The sequence below is a fragment of the Papilio machaon genome, chromosome 7, assembly GCF_912999745.1.
Source record: "Papilio machaon chromosome 7, ilPapMach1.1, whole genome shotgun sequence".
Classification (NCBI taxonomy): Eukaryota; Metazoa; Arthropoda; class Insecta; order Lepidoptera; family Papilionidae; genus Papilio; species Papilio machaon.
In genome coordinates this window covers 7,085,928-7,107,798 of record NC_059992.1, presented here as the reverse complement: position 1 = coordinate 7,107,798, position 21,871 = coordinate 7,085,928, and positions in this window count along the sequence as shown.

Sequence of the window (21,871 nt, the reverse complement as noted above, 5' to 3'; positions counted from 1 at the left end):
GATAAGTATGTTACTTCCAAATCCGGATTAAAATGAAAGTTTCGAAGTTGTATTCCGCACCTCGACTACAATAAGCTCTGTCAAAAGACAATCCAGATAAGAGTCAATAATAAAGTTAGTATTGATACACCGACAACTTTATCACATTATACAATATGACGAAACTTCAACAGGAATCTGAGACTCAAGCTGGGAAATGGTACTAAAATGTGTTCATGATCTGAAATATACGAGTATACAGGATTGACAACATTATATTCCTAAAGGTTTCAGTATTCCTATATTATGGTACTAATCTTAGAGAATTAACCGAAGACTACAGAGCACTTTTCGCAGTCATAGTTTCTAGCGCAGTATAAATAGTTAAGGGTACTATTAGGCATATTTGTAATGAATTCCTCAGGATATTGATTTTAATAGACTGACTTGTACCTAAATAAATAAATTGCAAATAAGAATATCATTCTCAAGGAGTATTTTCTGTCTTTAGTATTCCATGAATAAAATTAATCTTGGTCAAATAATAATCTATTAATGTAATGCAAGTACCGATAGATAAGTTATTGTGTTGCAATTAAGATTAGATAAACACTAACTGAGGCGAATACATTCCTTATTAATCATCATGTAGACCAGTCGGCCTAACACGAATTTTTGTTACAGTAGCCTTCATGTTGTCGTCAATTATGTCAAAATTTGTATGAGATTTTTGGTTACTTTAAACCCAATAGGGGCTTTCAATTATCGCGTTGGGAGCAGCGCAAATTTCAGTACAAATATTGTCGTAAACGATACGATGACGATTGTCACAAATATTCATGCTAGGTATACAGGTTGTTTATTTATATACTGTCTTGTTAGTAAATTGTTGTCAATCAATTACTGTCATTGTGTCGAATTACAAATTCGAATAGTTTAATAATGTTTGTGAAATAAACTAAACAACAAACCAACTTAATACACTTATAAACATAAACTTTAAAATTTAATATCATGTAGCTTGTTTAAGTTTAATTGTTTACTTAATTCATTAAGAAACGGCTTAACTCACGTGTGATCGTCCGGTGACGGTACCGACTAGTTTTGGACCCATCGGGGGTCCATCTTCAGGGCAAGTGTTTATTCTGAGGACTTCGCGGTCGCGTCGCGATTCACCGGACGATCACACGTGAGTTAAACAATTTCTTAATGAATTAATTATGTTGTCTCACGAAAGTTTAAACAATTTAATTTCACTGTTTACGATAAATTATTAAACTTCGACTAAACAGTCTACAGTGTAGACTCTACACATTAACTATAGTGTAAGACTATGTAAATGAATTTCCTACAAACATGATATATTAATGTTTAAAAACCATATTTTAACAAAGTAATTTTGGCGTTGTAATATTTCATATATGTCGTTCATTTGCAAAAACATCGATCGTTATGATAAATAACGTCAGGAGGAAATTGGTATTCCACAAGCGCAGCACAATAAATTACACACATTTCCGATGTATGCTGCGGAAGAACTTGCTTCATGTTTCAAAAATTTGATCATTCACGTCATAACTTATTTAGTTTTGCGGTTTCAGCTCATATTGTTAAATCAAAAATGCATGTGAAACTGTGAAGCAATGAAATAGTGATAAATGAATTTACCGAAATTTATGAAAATAGATTTTCACTACAAAGACCTCTTATTTTAATATTCTTATTTTCATTGTGTCTATGCATTACCTCCTCCAACTATTTCACTGTGAACCGTTCCGTCGGATCTATTCTTCACCATCTCTCAAGGTATTTTTCTCCACTCCATGCGATGCTTGGCGATGTGAATGGCATTGTGCTGGTGTCGAAACTGCTTCTACTGTGCCTCTACCATGTGCGTAGCCGTACGATTCTAATACACGAGGCTATAATTTTGTACATTAGTTTCACTCGCGCCAGTGGATTTGGATGGAAATAAGTTAAATGGAAATTGAATTAAAAACACTAATTAATTATTCAGACTAGTTGTTTGGCAAGAGAAATACTTTTTTCTTTTTTTAAATTCTATCGTCCTTTACATTCCGCTTCTTCAATTGTCATCGTCTAAATAAAACATCATTTGTCACGAACCCGGAAATATATCTTCTTGTTAAAGGAAAAGCAAATCATTTTTCATCATTACTTTAAAAATACGTTTGTGCTGTTTTGTATTAAATTTTTCATCATATATTTAATAATACATAACCTCTCATTTATTAGTAATGTTATTGATGTGAATTTTACTAAAATTAATCTGTTCTTAAAAATCTAAATTAGTCGCAACCATTCGAAACTTTCCCTTCAATATAAACTTATTGACTGCGAAAATCAACGGGGTGAAATAAGTTATTGAGCTGCCATTGAACCATTTATTTAATGGTCTAATTATAGAGAAGGCCTCTGTTGAGCGGACCAGAATGGAGGAAACAATTACTATGGGCCAGCATTTAATTTATTATGATAGATTGTTGAATGTAAAGACTTATATTTAATAATTATTTATTAAATATACTAAGCATTAAGATACAAAATAATTAAAAAACTCATTCTTCATAAAATGCTAAATCATTTTCCGATGTTTTCGAGTGTATACTAAAATAAGAATGTGTTAAATTACAGTTTATTTAGTTTGAATTAAAAATTTAAAAATCTTTTAATGAAGCCAAGAGATGGCACTACTCGTATTTCGTTCTATGAGTGATTCAGTCGGGATTTTTTTTCCTATTTTTAATTATTACTATTTCGATGAAATGCATGAAAGTTTTACTGGCGCACATAAAATTCAACATTGCTTATAGCGAAGCATCCTTGAAATACATTTCTAAAATAATTATAAACTAGCTTTTACCCGCGACTCCGTCCGCGCGGAATAAAAAATAGAAAACGGGGTAAAAATTATCCTATGTCCGTTTCCTGGTTCTAAGCTACCTGCCCACCAATTTTCAGTCAAATCGATTCAGCCGTTCTTGAGTTATAAATAGTGTAACTAACACGACTTTCTTTTATATATATAGATGTAGTTAGATGATATTATGACCTTGTAATTAATAGAAAAATAGTACTTGTAAGCTTCAAAATGGACACTTTACAGTACATAATAATGTACTTATTACATTAGTCGATAAGGAGATGCTGTTTAAGTGATTACAGGAACGGGAACCATTTATGTAAGGTAAAAAAACATTTTGATACCTAAATTAAATTCACACTTAAATATGTTTCAATTTATTTAGATTTCCATCACTAACAATTTGAGTTTTCACACACTGTATTCACAACATTCACATACTTCGTCGAGTTTATCAAACAAATTGTTTTTTAACTGTTTAGTAACCGTTTTCGTCAAAAAACGGTAAAACAATGTAACGTTTAACGTAAGGGCTTAATGAAGAAAGTTTATTCATCAGTAACGTTCCAAACTCACAAGTGGGGCCGTTGTTTTCAATGTGTTACTCGTAGAGAAGTATTCACATTGACAGATGAACGTTTATTTTGTTTCATAATTAAAAAGTCAAGTTAGTGACAGTTACCGTAGGTTTTCACTGTTAAATCACCTGATTACTTGTATTATTTATTTTTGGAACGAAGTTCCTAATCGCGCGTTGTGAAAGGGGGCTAGACGGAAAAAATTCTTACGAAAAGTTGTCACGACACTTTGCTATAGTAAGTATGTTAACGACGAATGAGCGCTACTTCATCATGGCAACGACGTGACAATATATAACGAAAATTCATAGAAATAAAATGTACTTCTTGTGAAGACTTAAGTTTTTTTATTCATAGAATAAACATTAGTTCCTTCACTAAATAATCGAAAGGTACTTCATTCCATCCGGGTGTCCCTTGACACCTCTCAAGTTTTTATAATAATCACTAAGGTTCTTTATACGCATAGTAATCACTTTTTGTTTGATTTATGCGACAGTTTATTAAAAAAAATACCTCAACTCTATCTCTCTCTCTAAAAAAATCTGTACTACAACGAATAAAATTTGTTTTTCAAGACGAGAATATTTTTACACTGTCGACGTTTGCAAAGATAAGTTAGTGCTGCAAATCTAAATAATTTAAAACTTGCTCCTCTTCACTTTAAATCTGTAGGATAAGTAAAATGCTCTGCTCTCGACGTCTTTACGTTAATCTTTAAATATTTTACATTTGAAACATATAATACATCATAGCTATGACCAACTATGTTAGGTAAGTTTAAATCTTTCAAATAAGTATAATATCGAAAGTTCTGTGTATAATTACTGACGCCAATAACCCAGTGTTGTAAACAAATTGAATTTTAGTGTTTTTATTGTATTTTATCGTATTGTAATCCAAAACATTAATTATTTTTCTAACTTAGATATAAATGACGTGATATTACTCTGTGATACCAGATTATAATTTAATTTTTTTATAAAATAGAAGGGGGCAAACGAGCAGCGGGAACACCAAGGTGTTCATTGACACCCATGGACATTTGCATTACCAGAAGAACCGCAGATGGGTTGATAGATCAAGGAAATTTTGTAAGTTTTAAAGTTATAATTTGTAATAAAGAAATATAGATACACCTGCAACCCAAATCCCTGGCCCAAAAATATGCAAAGGGAACGAGTGGGCGGTATTGTACCGCCCAAGGAAAATCCAGTTGTGTGGTGAGAGACTACGGATTTTCTCAAAGCACACACTTAGCGGACTTCTCAAGCTGGTTCCACATTTGTACTTGTCTACTTTTGTTAATCCTTACGTCGGTGTCTATTCTTTCTTTGTCAATACATAAAAAACAACATAGTGTTCGGTTCCATCATACTAAATTATTAATGCAATATTCTACCACGATGTATACTTGTCACGTGTCAATATTCGAACGTTCTGTTCAGACCAAACTTGTAGTATGTACTTACTTGTTTGTTAATTGTTTCGACAAATAAGGAAAGACTACGAAGAAACTATTGCTGAAGAAACTTTATAAATTGGTAGTGAGCTAAACAATGTTATTATTTATTTGTCATGGTTAATGCTATTACAACTATCTTACTAATATTATAAATACGAATGTTTAGATGAATGTATGGATGGATGTTTTTTAAAGGTATCTACGGAATGACTAAACGGTCTTGATGAAATTTGGCACATACAAATACAAATACAAATACAAATATCCTTTATTGTGCACTATCATGGAGTTACATAAAAAGAAAGTACAACAGGATTTTCACAAAAGGCGGTCTTATCGCTAAGCAGCGATCTCTGCCAGACAACCTTTGGGTAGAAATTAAGCTAAGTAAACCAAATCGGTAGGGTGCACATGAACAGTGATAAGAAATAAAAATAAAAACAATAGAAATATTAATAAGAGAAAATAAACTAATACAATATTTCAGCAATATATAGTCAAATTAGAGCTGCAGATAGTGATCTTTGACATGTTTTTTAAATGATTCAATACTTTTACAGCATCTAATAGAGAGAGGTAAGGAGTTCCATAGTTTCACAGCGTAAACCGTGAACGATTTTGAGTAGAAAGAAGAAGTGTGTGAAGGAGTAAGAAGAGAAAAGTTTGTACTAGAACGCAAGGTGTGGTCATGAGTGAGATATGTAAACTTAAAACGTTCTTTCAAATAATGACACATATATAGAACATAGTCTGGAAGAACACATAGGCCATTACGTAAGTTTTTTTTAATTCCACGCGGACGGAGTAACGGGCAACAGCTAGTGTTTATTAATATTTTGTAATTGAATAAATTAATATGATAAAGAACTCCTTGGATGGATCTTGTTAAAATTAGCCGTGACATATTAAGTAAGGGAACGTTGAAAAACGAAAAGAATTAATTAGAATCTGTTAAGAATTATGTTCTTAAGGAAAGTCGTAAAGTAGAAAGTCTTAATTAAGTTAATGTAATTTTTAAACGTCCTTTTTTATGACTTTGTCTTTTAAAATTGGACATTAGCAAACGAAATTAATTACGCCCACTGTTTTTTATGAAAGCAACTAAAGTAGTAGTAAAAATAATTTTAAGAACGCTAATTGACCATTAATTAACAAAAAATAATACGAAATAGATCTTTAAAATCTTCAAAGAAGACTTCGGTCTCTGCTTACTTATCTTATAATATAAATATCATATAATTTTCATTTGATACTCCAACATAAATGTTGTAATTTCACAAATGTAACGACTCGATTTATTTTAGCCGCCGGGCTCCGTAAACATAACTAGGGCGCATTAAAAATGTATCTAACGCAGTGATAACGCGCCCATTGTGATTTAGAACATAATTTTAATGTACGAGACTCACATATTTTGTATACTCAATGCATAATATAGTGTTATGTGAACTATTTTTAGATGCGTGTTTGTTAATTATAAAAAAAAAAACATTTCTTTTATAAAGTTTATTACACATGTTAGTGTTATAAACAATAATGACCGAAAGTTCGTAACTGTGGACTACTGCTCTTCATATTTAAAAAAAATTGAGAGGGAAGATAATCTGCTTCTGAACAAGTATTTCGAGAGTTAGCTTCCACAATTTATTATGCAATCGCTGTTGTTTATTCTCACTTTGGCCCGTCTAAAAAATGTGATATAAAAAACTTTCTAGTGGTGGTCGAGTAAAAACTATTTTATAAAGCTTCAAATATTACAGGTACTGCGGCATAACATTTTATCATACTCAGATAAGGTACTATAAAGCTTTTAACAAATTGCATCAATTTTTACGAAAAAGAACTGAAGTGGTTTATAGCTTCCGACAAAATTTAGTCGAATTTCGCATTTTTTAACGAAAATAACATCGATATTGTAGTAAATTTTTATTCTTGCTTAAATAAAAACACGCCGTACTAAAGCTTTTCCATTTAACCACTTTTAATTTTATAATATTTTAGAATTCATCACGATTTCTGGTAATCAGGTTTTTACTTCGTATCAATCCAAAATAATGTATATTTCTGCAGTCCGATTTACTCATATATTATTAATTTAATAAATGTACCAGTAGCAAACTTTAATCTCCAACGATTCCAGGTATACAATTAGCGCTGTACTCGACATTTCGCTAATCCGTATTAAAATATATAAAATGAACATTAATATTTACTTAACGAAACCCGTTTGTTTCATAGAGTAAATCAGATTATATTTACTCTTTGGAACAAAATAATGGAATAAGTCCACATTTATAACATCTACCTAAATAACTAATTTTTTAAAGACTCGTTTTTTATTGACCGGACTGGAAAATGGATAGTATTGAAAAGTAAAATTACTCTTGAACTATATAAAGTCGAACCTGGATTAGCGAGTGTCATCGTCTGATCCCTTCATCACGCACAACTTCCATAATCAAGAAATTCGGGTAAGAGACAATCCTAGTTTCTTGAAGTTTTGTTTATCCAGGGTTGACTATACAGAATAGAAATTGCCGTTATGAGCGGTACATTATTCACATATAAGATTCTTAATGAGGAGTTTGCGTGATGTCTTAAAATTGTCATCAACTGAATGATAATTTAACACGCCATTGAAACATAATGTTGTATTAATTTAATATTACATAATTCTAAAGATGTCGTTGGAATATATATTTACACTAATGAGTGGTGTTCAATCCTTTCCTTTATTTAATTTAATAATTAATTCTCCATTATGATATGAAAAGACTGGAAACATTATTATAGGACACCTAATTGTTGAACTGTATATCAATAAACTTTTGCTAAATCCAGTCTTACAAACTTTTCTGGCTCATTGTGAGTGCCGAAAAATGCGGAAAATATGACAACAGAAAGACATGGTAAGACAGCTACTTTAGTGTTATTTTTGACTGGGCTAGACATTATTTTCTCACTATAACAGAAGAAACGGTTAAGCTACTTTTACGTTCATTTAAAGTGAAAAAAAAAAACAAAAACCTGTAAAGCTTTGAATCAAATGTACCGTAAATACTATTTATAGCCAGTAATAATATTGATGACGTGGTTGGTTATTATAATCACAGCTAAATTAGTTAAATTAATATGTACATTTATATAGGATTTATTTGATTAGATATGTAAACTGTATTACTGCCTAATAATCCATTAAAATAGCAGTCTGTATGGAGGACTATGACGAGGGTCGGATGTAGAGAAAGCAGCTTTTAATTTATATAATTAATTTGTAAGAGGTAAACCAAAATTAAGGATAAAATAAGTTTAATTTTAAAAGCAAGAATTATAACATGTTAAATTTATTGACGGACATTTAAAATCATAGTTAAACGAAAGATATTAATTTTTATAACAATACATATCTAATAGCATGCAAACTTAACTTCCTTGTTAACACGAAATTAATTTATTTATAAAATTTACGCTAATATGAATGTCGTACTGGCCACGTGCACACAGTGGAAAAAGAATTTGTATAAACAAATGACAATCGAAGAGAGTTAAAAAAAATTGTGACAGACAGTTTTACTTTTATTTTATTTAATTTTCTGGAACAATATTATTATCACCTACCATCTTTTCTCCTCTCTATTAAACACTACGATAAATATATTCTTAATAAAATCGAATGGAATTGATACGTAGTCAGAAAACTTCAAATTTTTCGTAAGAAATAAATAGCATGATAAAATACTGTGTAAATTTTCAAGTAGATCTAAAATTGGATTAAAATCATTTGATTACATTTTAATGTAACGAATAGTTCCCTTACTTCTAGAACAAAGGCAAATTGGACGCGTTAGTTGAGCAACAATTACATTTGTTGTCGGGTGACGACGTCTATTGCCCAATTTGTTTGCGGCAGAAGCTCGAGAATTCAACAATGTAAATGCACTAAGTACAGTGGACACTAACAAGTCATATAATATACCCTGTGTGAAATTACAGAATAGTAAAATAAACGGTATTAAATGTTTAAAATAAATGAATAGATGAAAGTATCAAAGGGAAATTTTAAAAAAAGCTAAAATTTTAAAAATATTTATTACATTCATTACCATAATATTTCATTTCTCATAACTGATTTTTTTTTTTACTCAGAAGAAGTAATTTTCATTCGCACAATAGAAAATAACTGATTTAATTATACTTTCCTTAAATTTGTTTTAATTTAAATTACTTAACTTATTAACTTTTACGTCATATTAATTTAAATTTAAAAATAATTTTTGATCCTACAGTCAAATTATTTTAAATAATTTTGTGGGACATAGCTGTATTTACAAGGTTAACATTGTATTATAAATAAATAATAAATAAATAAATAGTAAAATGACATTTATATACAAGGACGATTCAAAATAATAACCGCGAGTTTACATAACTGAAATATTCGTACAAAAGGTGTAGTTATGTCTGGTATGTTGCAGCGGCGGTTGGTTTTGGACTGATTTATTAACACTTAATTGGACGGTACATTATATTCAAATATCTACATTACAGCTATTACATAACAATCTTCTTAAAAAATGAAGATTATTTGCATTAAGTTTGCATAAGACAGTTTCAGAAGTGACTACTCATTTATAGTAACAATTATGTTTCTAATTCTTTTTCTTGGACTCATTTAAATGCATAGGTATTCCTTAAGGACGATAATTTTAAGACCTTACTTGTTATTTTTTTAAAGACGTATTCCTAAAAGGAGTAAATGTAAACTTTAAATTAATTACAATTGTACTGTTTTTACAAATTTACAATCCCTCTCTGTGTCTTGCTATCTTAAATTTCCAGAATCGTGTTTCTAGTAAGATATAAATCAGAAGTTCAATTTTATTCTACCCAGATGTTTTTTGCATTTTACTCTCTTTTCTATGCACGAGCAGTCTTTTTCGTTGGCTATCTTAATTGACTTTACCCTTGTTTGATTTAGTTTGGAAGTAGTACATAAAAAATAAATTGAATCTACTGACGCCGCCGGCCTTCCAAAAGCAATATCAAATCAATATCAATATCAATATCCAAAAGCAATATTTTATAATCAATTTCGTTTTGACATCTTTTATAAGGTGGCAAATATTCGCCGGAATAACGAAGCAACCGCTGCCCATAGACATCCGCAATCTCAAACGCGTTACCTGTACCTTTAACTGTCGGAGGAAGGGACACACAGAAAGAGATTATTTCACCTTCCTATAGATTCCCTCCTTCATCAAATTCTCATCCCTTCCTTATAAGAAAAGGGGAGGGAAAAGAGGGCTAAAATTAGGCCTCCGCACACAATCATCGTACGAAACGCGGAATTGCTTCCACTTGACGCCTGTCTTCTGTGTGGTCGTAATATTCCAATTCTTGCAACAGATTTTGTTGTTGCTGATGTCTACCACTACAGATAGAATAACTAACACACTTCCCGTAATGATCGTATCGTATGATAATAAATAAATAATAATAAATAATAAATCTTTATTGTACATTTTACATATCTATTTCATTATAACCTTGACTCCTTTACTAGGTTTCCCTGTATTAAAGGAGCCAATGACTTCCCTTATATGTTGAAATGTATGTACAATTTTTGAATTTAATGAACATTTTAAAACCAAAAGAGAAAAAGTAAACCAAAGTAATATATGTGTGTGTGTGTGTGTACTGATGTTGATTTGTGTTCGCGTGTATGTATGCGTGAATGTTTTGTTTTATGTGAATATGGATGTGAGGAGTGTGTGAATAAGTAGCATTAATAATGCACGATAATGAAAAATATGACAAAACTGTCAAGCAAATTATAAGCCTATCAGATCAAATCAAGCTAGAGGTTGACCCACTTATTTCGATAAACCGCATGACAAATCCAAAAAATGCAAATGGAAACTGGATTAATTTACTCTTCGTTATGTCAAGCAGTTATGTTTTTTTTTAATATATTATTTATATATTACCAATAAAAATAAATTTGTATTTGTTTATTTATTAAATACATTTTTATTTACCAATTCTAAGTTGAAAACTGCACTACTTGTAGTGTTATATTTGAAAGCTAAAATTCAATACGCCAATTTCGGAGCCATATGAAACGCATTAGTCACATCTCGGACGATAACTCACACGGCATGCCGAAATGAAATCTAGTAGGCGAAAATATAAAATATTAAACAATTTATCCCATTTAGTATCCAATTTATTCTTTAGCTTTTGAAGTCTACATATTAATGCCGAAATTGGGAGTTTGAAAAAAAAATAATATATCTTTTTTTTTATATATTTTAAAACTTAATTATTAATTTTATCGATATGTAACGTGAAAAACGAAAAAAAAAATTTTCAATTAATTTTAAGCGATTAAAAATTAAAAAAATTTAAAATAAAGTCACGTGAATGTGAACGCACCACGATTGGCCACCATACTTGTGACGTCATAATGTTAAGCAATTTCATAATAGTGCAGCGTTTACAGCTATTATACGTCAGCTGTCAAGTTGACAAAAACATTGTAAATGAAATAAAACAAAGCTCAAAGCACTGTACTTATTATCTCTGTATACTACTACGAGTAAAAACTAACATTATGACGTCACACTCGCTCAGATTTGTTCGCGAGTTCTCGGCGCGTCTTCGGTACTAGATTCAAAAGTTAATTTTTATTTTGATATAACTTTTTAATTATTGCGAAAAATAAAAAAATAAAAATTGTTTTGCTATAAAACTTACAGATGATCTTTCCATTTTTCAAAGAAAAAAAAAATTCAAACACCCAATTAAATACACTGTAAAAAGTAATTTAGTCATAATTTTATAAATGTCGACAGTTGATACGGTTAAAGTTATACGTTTTTTTTTGTAAGATACTTCTCGACGAATAACCTTATATCTGCTGCGAAGCTAAAGATGTAAATATAAATAATTTTGATTTGGAAAGAACAACTACTATATACTTGATACATTATGCTTAGTTAATAAACCCGGTAGGTGTAGGCTTAGGTTGCGATGAACTGCGTCAAAGGTGCCATGATTAGGAAGGGAGTGACAACTGAAGAGACGAGTATATATGACCTTATGTGACTGAGATAAGGACAGAAATATGATGATGACTTATAATTAAAACATGAATGTAAAATTAAAACTTTTAAATATCGAATTTGAAGACTATCTAAGCGTTAATTAAGCTTTAGTAATCCTAAATTAATAATTCTTGAATAGAATTATGTTATTTGGGACTTTAACAAATTCTGCTCGAATTTTACAAGTTTTAATAAAGCTTTTTAGTACAAAATTATAATGAAGCAAGATAATGACATTGTTTTGTCATAATTTAATTTTTACTGTAATATGTATTCAAAAACACGTACTCGTACATGTATAATGCGAATTTAGAGAGGACTGGTTTGTTTTGAAATATTATTTAAAAGTAAATTTATATTATATTATATTAAAAGTTTTATATAATTTATCAAAGGGACTTAAAGGTTTTGCTTAAAATCCTTTAATCTGTCACAGGTAAAGTTTCCATTAATTTTACAAGCCTAATGATTAATACCTGTTTAAGTTATTTAACCTTAACAAAACTTGAATTAAATGGACTTGGGACTAAGCACGACAGATGTTTGGGTAAAATTTATATTATAAGTTATTCTATTATAAATATATTTCAAAGTAAAGAAGTTTTAGCAACAAAAATGTAAATGGGTGAAAATAATATGACTTGATTTACATGAAATATTTAACGCACTGGTTAAATATAAATTAAATTTGTGTATTTATTTATTTATTTATTATTTATTATAGCCTTTATTCGGATACAATATTCGTGACATTAATTTATTATACATTTACAAAATTGATTTATTATATATTTATATTTACATAATATATATATTATCCGTTTGCCCCGTGGACATAGGCCTCCTCCAATCCCTTCCATTCTTCCCTTATTTTTGCCCTCCTAGACCACGTCCTTCCAGCTGTAGCTCTTATTTCGTCTTCCCACCTCTTCTGCTGTCTTCCGCGTTTCCTTTTACCGTTTTTAGGATACCAGTAATTAATGACTTTGCTCCATTTATCCGCTCCGCGTAGTGTGTGGCCAGTCCACCTCCATTTGAGTCGTTTTATTGTTGTGATGATATTCGTTAGTCCAGTTGTTTTTGTGATATATTTGCTTTTGATTTTGTCAGTTTTTTTAATGTTTAACATGCTTCTTTCCATTGATCTTTGACAAACTTGTAGTTTTCTATAGTGTTCTTTTGTGGGTGCCCAAGTTTGGCAGCCGTATGTTAATACGGGAAGTACACAAGCGTTGTAGAGCTTTCGTTTTATTTGTACGCTCATTTCTTTATTCTTCATGACTTCTTTCAGCGACCAATATCTCTTCCAGGCTTTACCTATTCTTGTTTCTACCTCTTTAGAGTTTAGACCTGTTGGTGAGATTATTTGACCAAGGTATGTATATTCCTGAACGTATTCAATTTCTGTGTCGTTTACTACAATAGGTTCTTTTAAGCTGTTTGTCATTACTTTTGTTTTCAGTGCATTCATAGTTAATCCTACTTTGCGGCTTGCTTTATCTAAGTCTCTTATCATCTCGGTTAATTCAGTCGGGGAGGAAGAAAGTATAACCAAATCGTCTGCGAACCTTAAGTGAGTCAAGTTTTTGCCGTTTATGTTTAGTCCGTAATTTTCCCATTCTAGTGAGCGGAAAATCTCTTCTAGGACCGCCGAGAAGAGTTTTGGCGACAACGGGTCTCCTTGTCGCACCCCTCTTTTTATCGCGATGTCTTGACCTTCGCGCTCAAGTTTGATTTTTGCGGAACTGTCGTTATATATATTTTTAATTATTCTTATATATTTCTTGTCAATGCCTTGGTTGTTTAGGGTTTGCCAGATTGCTATATGTTCTAGTGAATCAAATGCTTTACAGTAGTCAATGAAACAGCAGTAGAAGGTGGTGCCATATTCATTGCTTTTTTCTATTATTTGTTTGATTACATGGATATGATCTAGCGTTGAAAAATCACTTCTAAATCCAGCTTGCTCTATTGGTTGGTTTTCATCCAATTTTTTGGTTATTCTATTCAGGATTATTTTAGAGAAGATTTTGTAGATGTTTGACATCAAGCTTATTGGCCTGTAGTTAGATATGTCGCTCTTGTCACCTTTTTTATGAATGAGGACAATCGTTGAATTTTGCCATTGTTTTGGAATAGTTTCTGTTGTCAACACGTCGTTAAATAGGAAAGTTAAAATTGGCACCAAATCTTCTTTGTATGTCATTAAAAATTCGTTTGTTATATTGTCATGTCCCGGGGCTTTATTTCGTTTTTGACTTTCTATGGCTTTTTCTACCTCTCTTGGCAGTATTTCCGGAATGACACTGTCGTCTGATAAGTCGATTGTATTTTCCGTTGATTTGCTAGAATACAATTCTTTGTAGAATTTTGTAGCTATTTCAAGTATGTCTTGACGTCTAGTTATGTTGTCTCCTGATTTATTTTTTACTTTTGATATCCACTCCTTTTTATCCACTAAGCTGCCTAAAGCCGATTTGATACCGCCGGTCCTGGCTATATAGGTTTCGAATAGTTTAAGTCTATGCCTTTTCCTTTCATTTCTTAATCTTTTCCTAATCTCTTTGCTTATTTTCGTTATTTCATTTCTTATGTCTTTCGATTTGTTTGTTACTGCCAAAAGTCCTGCTCTTGTATCCATAAGTTCTTTCAATGGATCAGAAATGTTACCTCTTGTTTGGGCTTGTTTACTTTTGTTGATTGAGGAATTAATTATGTCGTACAATGCATCGTATTTGTTTTGAGTAGAGTATCCTGACACCAGTTCAGTAAATTTTTGGAGTCGCCTTTTTAGTTCACAATGTGTTGCGTTGTCTAAGTTCATGGTAAGTTTTGTTCTGTATGGTCTTTGCTTTTTAGGCATTTGCAGTTTTAGGTTAGCTCTGATTATTCGATGATTACTGTTGAAATTGATATTACTGATAACCCTGCAATCTTGAAATTGTCTACTTTGATTTGTAAGGATGTAATCGATTTCGTTCTTATAGTTTCCTCCGGGTGAAATCCATGTCCATCTGTTATGCTTGCGGTTTTTGTATAGGGTATTTAGTATTTTTAAGTTATGTTCGTAGGCTAGTTCGAGGAGTTTATTACCATTTCGTGTTCTTTTCCCGTAGCAGTAAGGTCCTAGTACAAGGTTTTCCCCTGGTTTTCTTTCTCCTATCTGTGCGTTAAAATCTCCCATAACTACAATATTTTTGTGTGTGTTCTCTCTTATTGTATTGTTAAGTTTGTCGTAAAATGAGTCGATTTCCGCTTTACTAGCTTGCTCTGTAGGAGAGTAGATTTGTATTATCGACCAACTTACATTGTTAAATGTTAGATTTAGTACCGCGATGCGTTCGTTTATTCCTATTATTTCGTCTATATATTCTTTAACATTTTTGTGAATTAGAAATCCAACTCCATGTTTTCCTAGTGTTTCACCTTTGGTGTATAAAATGAAGTTTTCGTATTCCTCTATTTTGTCTCCGTGACGCCTCACTTCACTAAGGCCGATTATGTTCCATTTGATATCTTTAAGTGCTAGGATTAATTCTTTTAGACTCTCCTCCGTTCGCAGTGAGAGCGTGTTAAATGTAGCTAAGTACAGAAGTTGCTTTCTATCTCTATTTGGTAATGCAGAATGGTTTTGTTCTTTTGTTAGGATTGGAGGGATGTAGTCAACTTCCCCCACGGTGACTAGCCGGCTTGGGGTGCGTTTAGTTGTTTTCAGTTTATTACTTTTCCGTTTATCAATGTCGATGTTGTTGATGCTGCTGTCGATGGTTTTGGTTGGTTTTTTAAATCGTTGAGTGATGTTGATCTAGATCTTGCTACATAGTTATATATATTATTCGTTTTATTGGCTTTTTTCGGTGCTGATGTGTCATGTTTTGTCGGTGATTTCTCGGGAGAATCTACTTGGTCTCGTTTCCTTTTAGCGTCATTTGAATCTTTCTTGTCTTTAATTATGAGTTTATCTTTTTTAATGTATGCTATTTTCCCTTTTTCTCTTTCTTGGATTAATTGAGGGATTAGTTTTTTTCTTTCTTCTAAAATTGCTTTCGGTAGGTCTTCCTTGATGTAAAATCCTGGACTAAATTTGTTTTTGCTTCGAAGTATTAAGTTTCTTTTCCAGGTTGAGGTAAAACTGACTAATAAGGGTCGTGTAGAACTTCCTTTAGCTCCTAGTCTATAAGCTTTATTAATTTCGTGTGTTTGGATATTTATATTGGTCTCTTTTTCGATTATGTTTTTTATGTCTTCTATAAGTGAGTCACTCTGTTTTGTTTCTTTTACTCCGAATAATATTACATTATTTTTTCTTTTTTCATTTTCTAAGAATTCAATTTTCTTTTCTAAGATGGTTACTGTAGATTTTAGATTTTGATTTTCTTCTAGAACTTCAGCAAATTTATCTTCTAAAGTTTTCATAACGCTTCTCGTAACCAGTTCTGTTATTTCTATTGTTTGGGTAAGTCAACTTTTCTGAAATTTTATTGTATAGCAGTTCCAGTTGATTTTCCATAATTTTTGGGGAGATTCTTACGATGGCAACACTTTATCAATTTTCGCATTAATTGTCTATGGTGAGATTCAATTGTCAGTATGACGTATGAGATGTCACTTTTGAACTTGTGAGGTGTCAATTGTCAATCTTTCAATACGTCATTTATGATTTCTAGTTATATGTCAAGTAATCTGTCACTTTTTTAATATGTCTCTTACCTTCTTTTTCTTATTTTTTACGTATTTAACATTTGTTTATTAATATCTTATGTTTTGTTGCTTCTTATGAATATTTGAATGTCTCTCGTATTTTGCCTTCCTTATTGTTTATTATTTTACAGTATTTGCATACTCCAAGTCCAGTGAGACTTTTATTTCAATGTTGAATACTTTTGTGCGTCACACTTGCGGCACTTTGTTCCTTTATCATTTTTGGCACTTATAACACACTTTTTTTTTTTTAGAAAATGATATCACATGTAGATTGTTTCTTCCTTTTTTCTTTAGTATTACTTTCTTGGCGATTGCAAACGATATTGAATTTTAATTAATTGTATTATACAGAGGAACTGTTACACGTTTGACAGCAGCTGTCAAAAAAAATTTGTGTATATTTGTAATTAAATCACACACACACAACTTACGCCTGTAACCTAGAGGGGTAGGCAGAGATCACGGACCTCCATTTGGCGTGGCCAAATGAACCTCCGCAATCCATATTTCGCCATTTCGGGAGACGGAACGTGACGGGTGGCGAGCCACGTCGCCGTCTTTTTCTCCAGGGAATTCACACATATCTTTGAAATTTCTTTTCACTAATATGTGCGGGTTGCATCACGATGTTTTCCTTCGCCGTAAGAACGTCGGATATATGTATAAATATAAATCGATAATCAAATTGGTACATGGCGGGATTCCAACCCAGTAAATGCAGATTACAAGACAAGTGCTTAACCCCTGAGCCACCGTCGTTCTTGTATTAACTTGTTCGGTAGAAATTTTTTCTGAATAATTAAACCGTAATTAATAACTTCAGAGGTACAAAATTACATATAAATTATAACTATCATATTTTAGATATAATATTACGAATCAATTATGAATAGCAACAAAATATTACTATCAATATATATTGGAGTTATCAAATTTTACAATAATGTAAATAATAATTACAATCATTAATCTTCGTAATTAGCAGCGATTCGTGTTCGACATGGCGCTGTGATAAATTATTACCCTGGATGTTATTATGCGTGTTCACTTACATACGGGTTTATGATATGGTTTATAGTTGATAAAGTTCTATTATATAATATATAGATTGGATTATGGTTAAATTCAAATATAAAAATCTTTTGTGCATCAAAATATCTTTTTTTAATAAGAGAAATGATCAAACGAACAGAGGATCGCCTAATACTGTTTGATACGACGCCCAGTAACATTCTTATCTTATCCCTGATTATAACTTGGTTGGTATGACATTATATAATTCAGAGAAAAATTAATAGGAACATCAAATTTCACATCTCTTCTTAGCATTAAACTTTTTTAAACATGAAATACTCACACGAATTCAAGCAAAAGCATTTAATTTGAAAGAATTTAAATTGCTATTTTTGCCTTAAAACGAAGTCTCATAAAGTTTATTCCGCGCAGCAATGTTTCCGTAAGTAATATAATGAGATTAAAATGGAAATAGAACGTGAAATGTTGGATTCCCTCTTCGAGAAGTGATGACAAATCAAATCTTTACTGAAAGGCATGATTCATCTTCTTTGAACTTTAAATTGGATTCCATCTCGAAATTGTTGTTGGGATACGTCTCTATCTTATAATATTTTCTAAGTGTATTACATACTGAATTACATAAAAAGTGTTATTACAGTTAAAAATATAAATATCCCTTTTTATATCCGCTAAATTCTTGTTTACTTTGAAAGAAAAAAAACATATATATGTACAAGTAAACTAATAAAAACTTTGGTTTTATTAATATAAATCAAGTTAAAAAATCTAAAAATAGTTTGTACCTGATCAAAGCAACGGGTAGGTAATCGGTGATCGACCGCGTAATTATTTGACCTTGATATTTTATCGCTATCTGTTTGGTTAAGTTTGCTTGGTTGCTTTTGAGCAAAAAAAAACAAATTAGCAGCCATTAATGGACGGAAAAAAACATTAGAGGACTTTAAATAGTGCTAGATAACAGTATCAATCAGCAAAGCTTTGAAGAGAAAGCTGCTAAGTAAATTCAAAAATAAAAACGATGTACAACAAAAAATCAAATTGGATAACACGTTTCTCTGTATTCACGTGTTTTCGAAATTCTGACTTTGTTATTCGTGTTGCCGTACATTCCGTTGTTAATTCAACTTAACCGAACTCTGGAAATATTTTACGTTTTTTCTCACTGTGTGTGACAGTTACAATTTACTAGTTTTGAGTAAGTTTATTATATAAATAACACCAAATACTTATATATTAAAGCAGTCTGTAAAGAAGTACTTATCCAATTTCAGTAAATGGAATGTCTTTTATAAAAGCTAACCCTCTAATATACGGAAGCATACTAATACTAAACTAATTATGACCACGGATAACAAAAAAAGAATTTAAGAAAATGCATCGCACAAAAGGCAATTTCTTTTTCTTCCTTCTAAAAAAACTTTGCAATCACTTTTACTGCGCAGCTGCAGTACTGCAGTCTTTTTACAACAAACAACAAAGCAAATTACTAAAAGTTGTTGTCGCCTAGTTTTCTGTGTTGCGAATTTTAAGTAATTATTTTTACTAAAATAAAAAAATCCGTACAATCCACCGTAAATTAATATGAACTGTATGAATATTAGAAAATATGAATATCTTAATAATAGAGAGATAGATGTAGAACACAGTTTGAAAGAACATATAGGCTACCTATGATGCTGAAAATGCGTATGATTCCTATCGAATACATTTGATTTACATATTTATTTAATAACTCCGCAGCCGTTCAACACATCTTATTGAAATTTACCACAGATATAAAAAATAATTGACATAAGTTAATAATTTAATTCCCTTTTTAAATTCTGCACAGACGAAGTCGAGGGAAAAGCTAGTTGCTAGTTGTTAAACTACTGAATTACATTTAGAAAAATTGTACATTCATTATTTTACCTCATGATTTCATATAAAAAATTAAATCGTTACCTGCGATTCTTTAAATTACTATATGTTATTATGTACGCTTGTTCATTATCCTTATTTATTTATTCAAACAAGAACAAAGTCCTTCATTAAACTAGAACGAACAAATGAAAATATTCATAACAGTGAAGCACCACGTTGTGTTCGTTTATTTTTACAATATTCGCAAACAAGATGAGGGAAACCAAACAAGAATATATTTATTTTTTCAGAAAATCTTTCATCGTAATATGTCTACATTTATAAACATTTTCTTGTATTAAAAGTAAGTATGAGACTAAACATTAAAGAAATTATCACTAATTTTTTATTTGTTATCATTATTTTTTAATGAAAAATTAAATACGTATTAAAACAAAACGATTAACAATTACCATATCATGTGATAAATAAACCGTAAAATCAATGAATTATTTACAAGTATTTATAGATTCGTATGCAAATATCTTGTCTCATATGTTAACAACAAAACCCAAAACCGCGACACATTTATTGTTAACACTACGTCGTCCTGAATAATGATCTATAAATGTAAACCCTTTCTCTCTAGCGCCGACCCTCGTCAAAGTCTTCCCACTCGCCTGCTAATTCAGTGGATTATTATCCTGCTTCACGCTTTATCAGGTTAGATTATACCACGCCTGTTTATCTCAGTGCTGTAATGAATTAAACAAATAACATTGCTAGAAGTTTATCTATCGTTTTCACTTTAAAATACATGTACAAAAAAAAATTGTCATCCGTAGAAATTAGTAACTGATAAAAGAGCTTTCCATCGACGAAATGTTACTATTTTAATTTTTTTCTTCTAAATTTAGTTTACTAAAATGATGCATGACAAGGAATGATCACTCGCACAAAAAACTTAGTTCTCAAGCAAAATATTCTAAGTAAGAAAAAATAGCATAAAAAATTTACTGCGATTTTATAACGCAAGTTACTTATCGACCGTCATTAACTTAGGCCGGAAGTTGGTTAAGTAGAACATGCGACACCGAGCTTAATTTTACATATTCACGCATGTTTCGTATGTTAGTATATTGTGAAAAGATTTTGTAACGAAATGAGAATGTTAACGAATTTATTCGGTAAATTTCCTATTTTGACAGTAGGCTACCACTGCGAAAACATCTGTCCAAAAACATATTTTATTCTGTTTCATCATCTTTGTGGGAATGGAAATAACAATACGAGTTTATACGGGTAAAGTTATCACAATATTGGGTATGTACACCTATAGTGTGTGTACACCTATAGTTGGATTCAATAGAAATGAGAAATTTTAGTAAAACCTTTCACTAGCTGACAATGTCATTTGTTTTCTATAGATTTATTTTGTAAAGTTTCAGGGCCTGACCATAAAAAATTAAGACAATGTACCAATTATACTTTAGCTTAAACATATGCAACCCTTTTATCACTCGTTGATACAGACATTAGCAGAAAACATGATTATTGAATTATTAAGGTAATCATATAGATAATTTTATGATAATGCAAAGTATTTATACCGGAAGGAGTTATGGTGATACAGATTTAAGGGTAAAACATAGGCTATTGTAATACGTTCATAATATTAATCACCGGCGGTCAAAGGGTTAAAACAGTTGTCAAACAGTGTTCAACTATATTTTTTGCAGTAATACAGTAAGTTTTAAAATTGATAATGCAAATGTGTTTGTTTTAAAATATCCGAGATTACAGCCTTACAATATAAAGGTAAAATTGTTTATTTAGATTTATTATAATTTCTCATTTCCATGAATTGATTCCATTTTGTGTATGTGAGTGTGTGTGTGTGTGTGTGTGTGTGATACATGCATTAATTTATTGAATATCTTAGAAGTTTGGTAAGCTTAAATTTATTTAAATTTAATTCGATTTTATAAAAATATAAAAGTGAAGTTGAAAATAATAAGTAAAGCAATCTCATCAATATTCCCCACAGACACGGACTTTAAATATTCCTTTAGCTATTTTCCGCGTCAGTAACGTTTCTCTTGCAATCTTAATTAACTTTCGAATCGATTTCCTTTGTAATAATTTTTCATAAAAGAATTGTATTTAAAAGCTTTAAGTAATTTTAATTAAACAACACGCTGTCACTCTCATCCATTCTTTTTATCTTTGTAAGACAAAGATTTTGAAAAATATTTTTTTGAATATTTCTATTAAC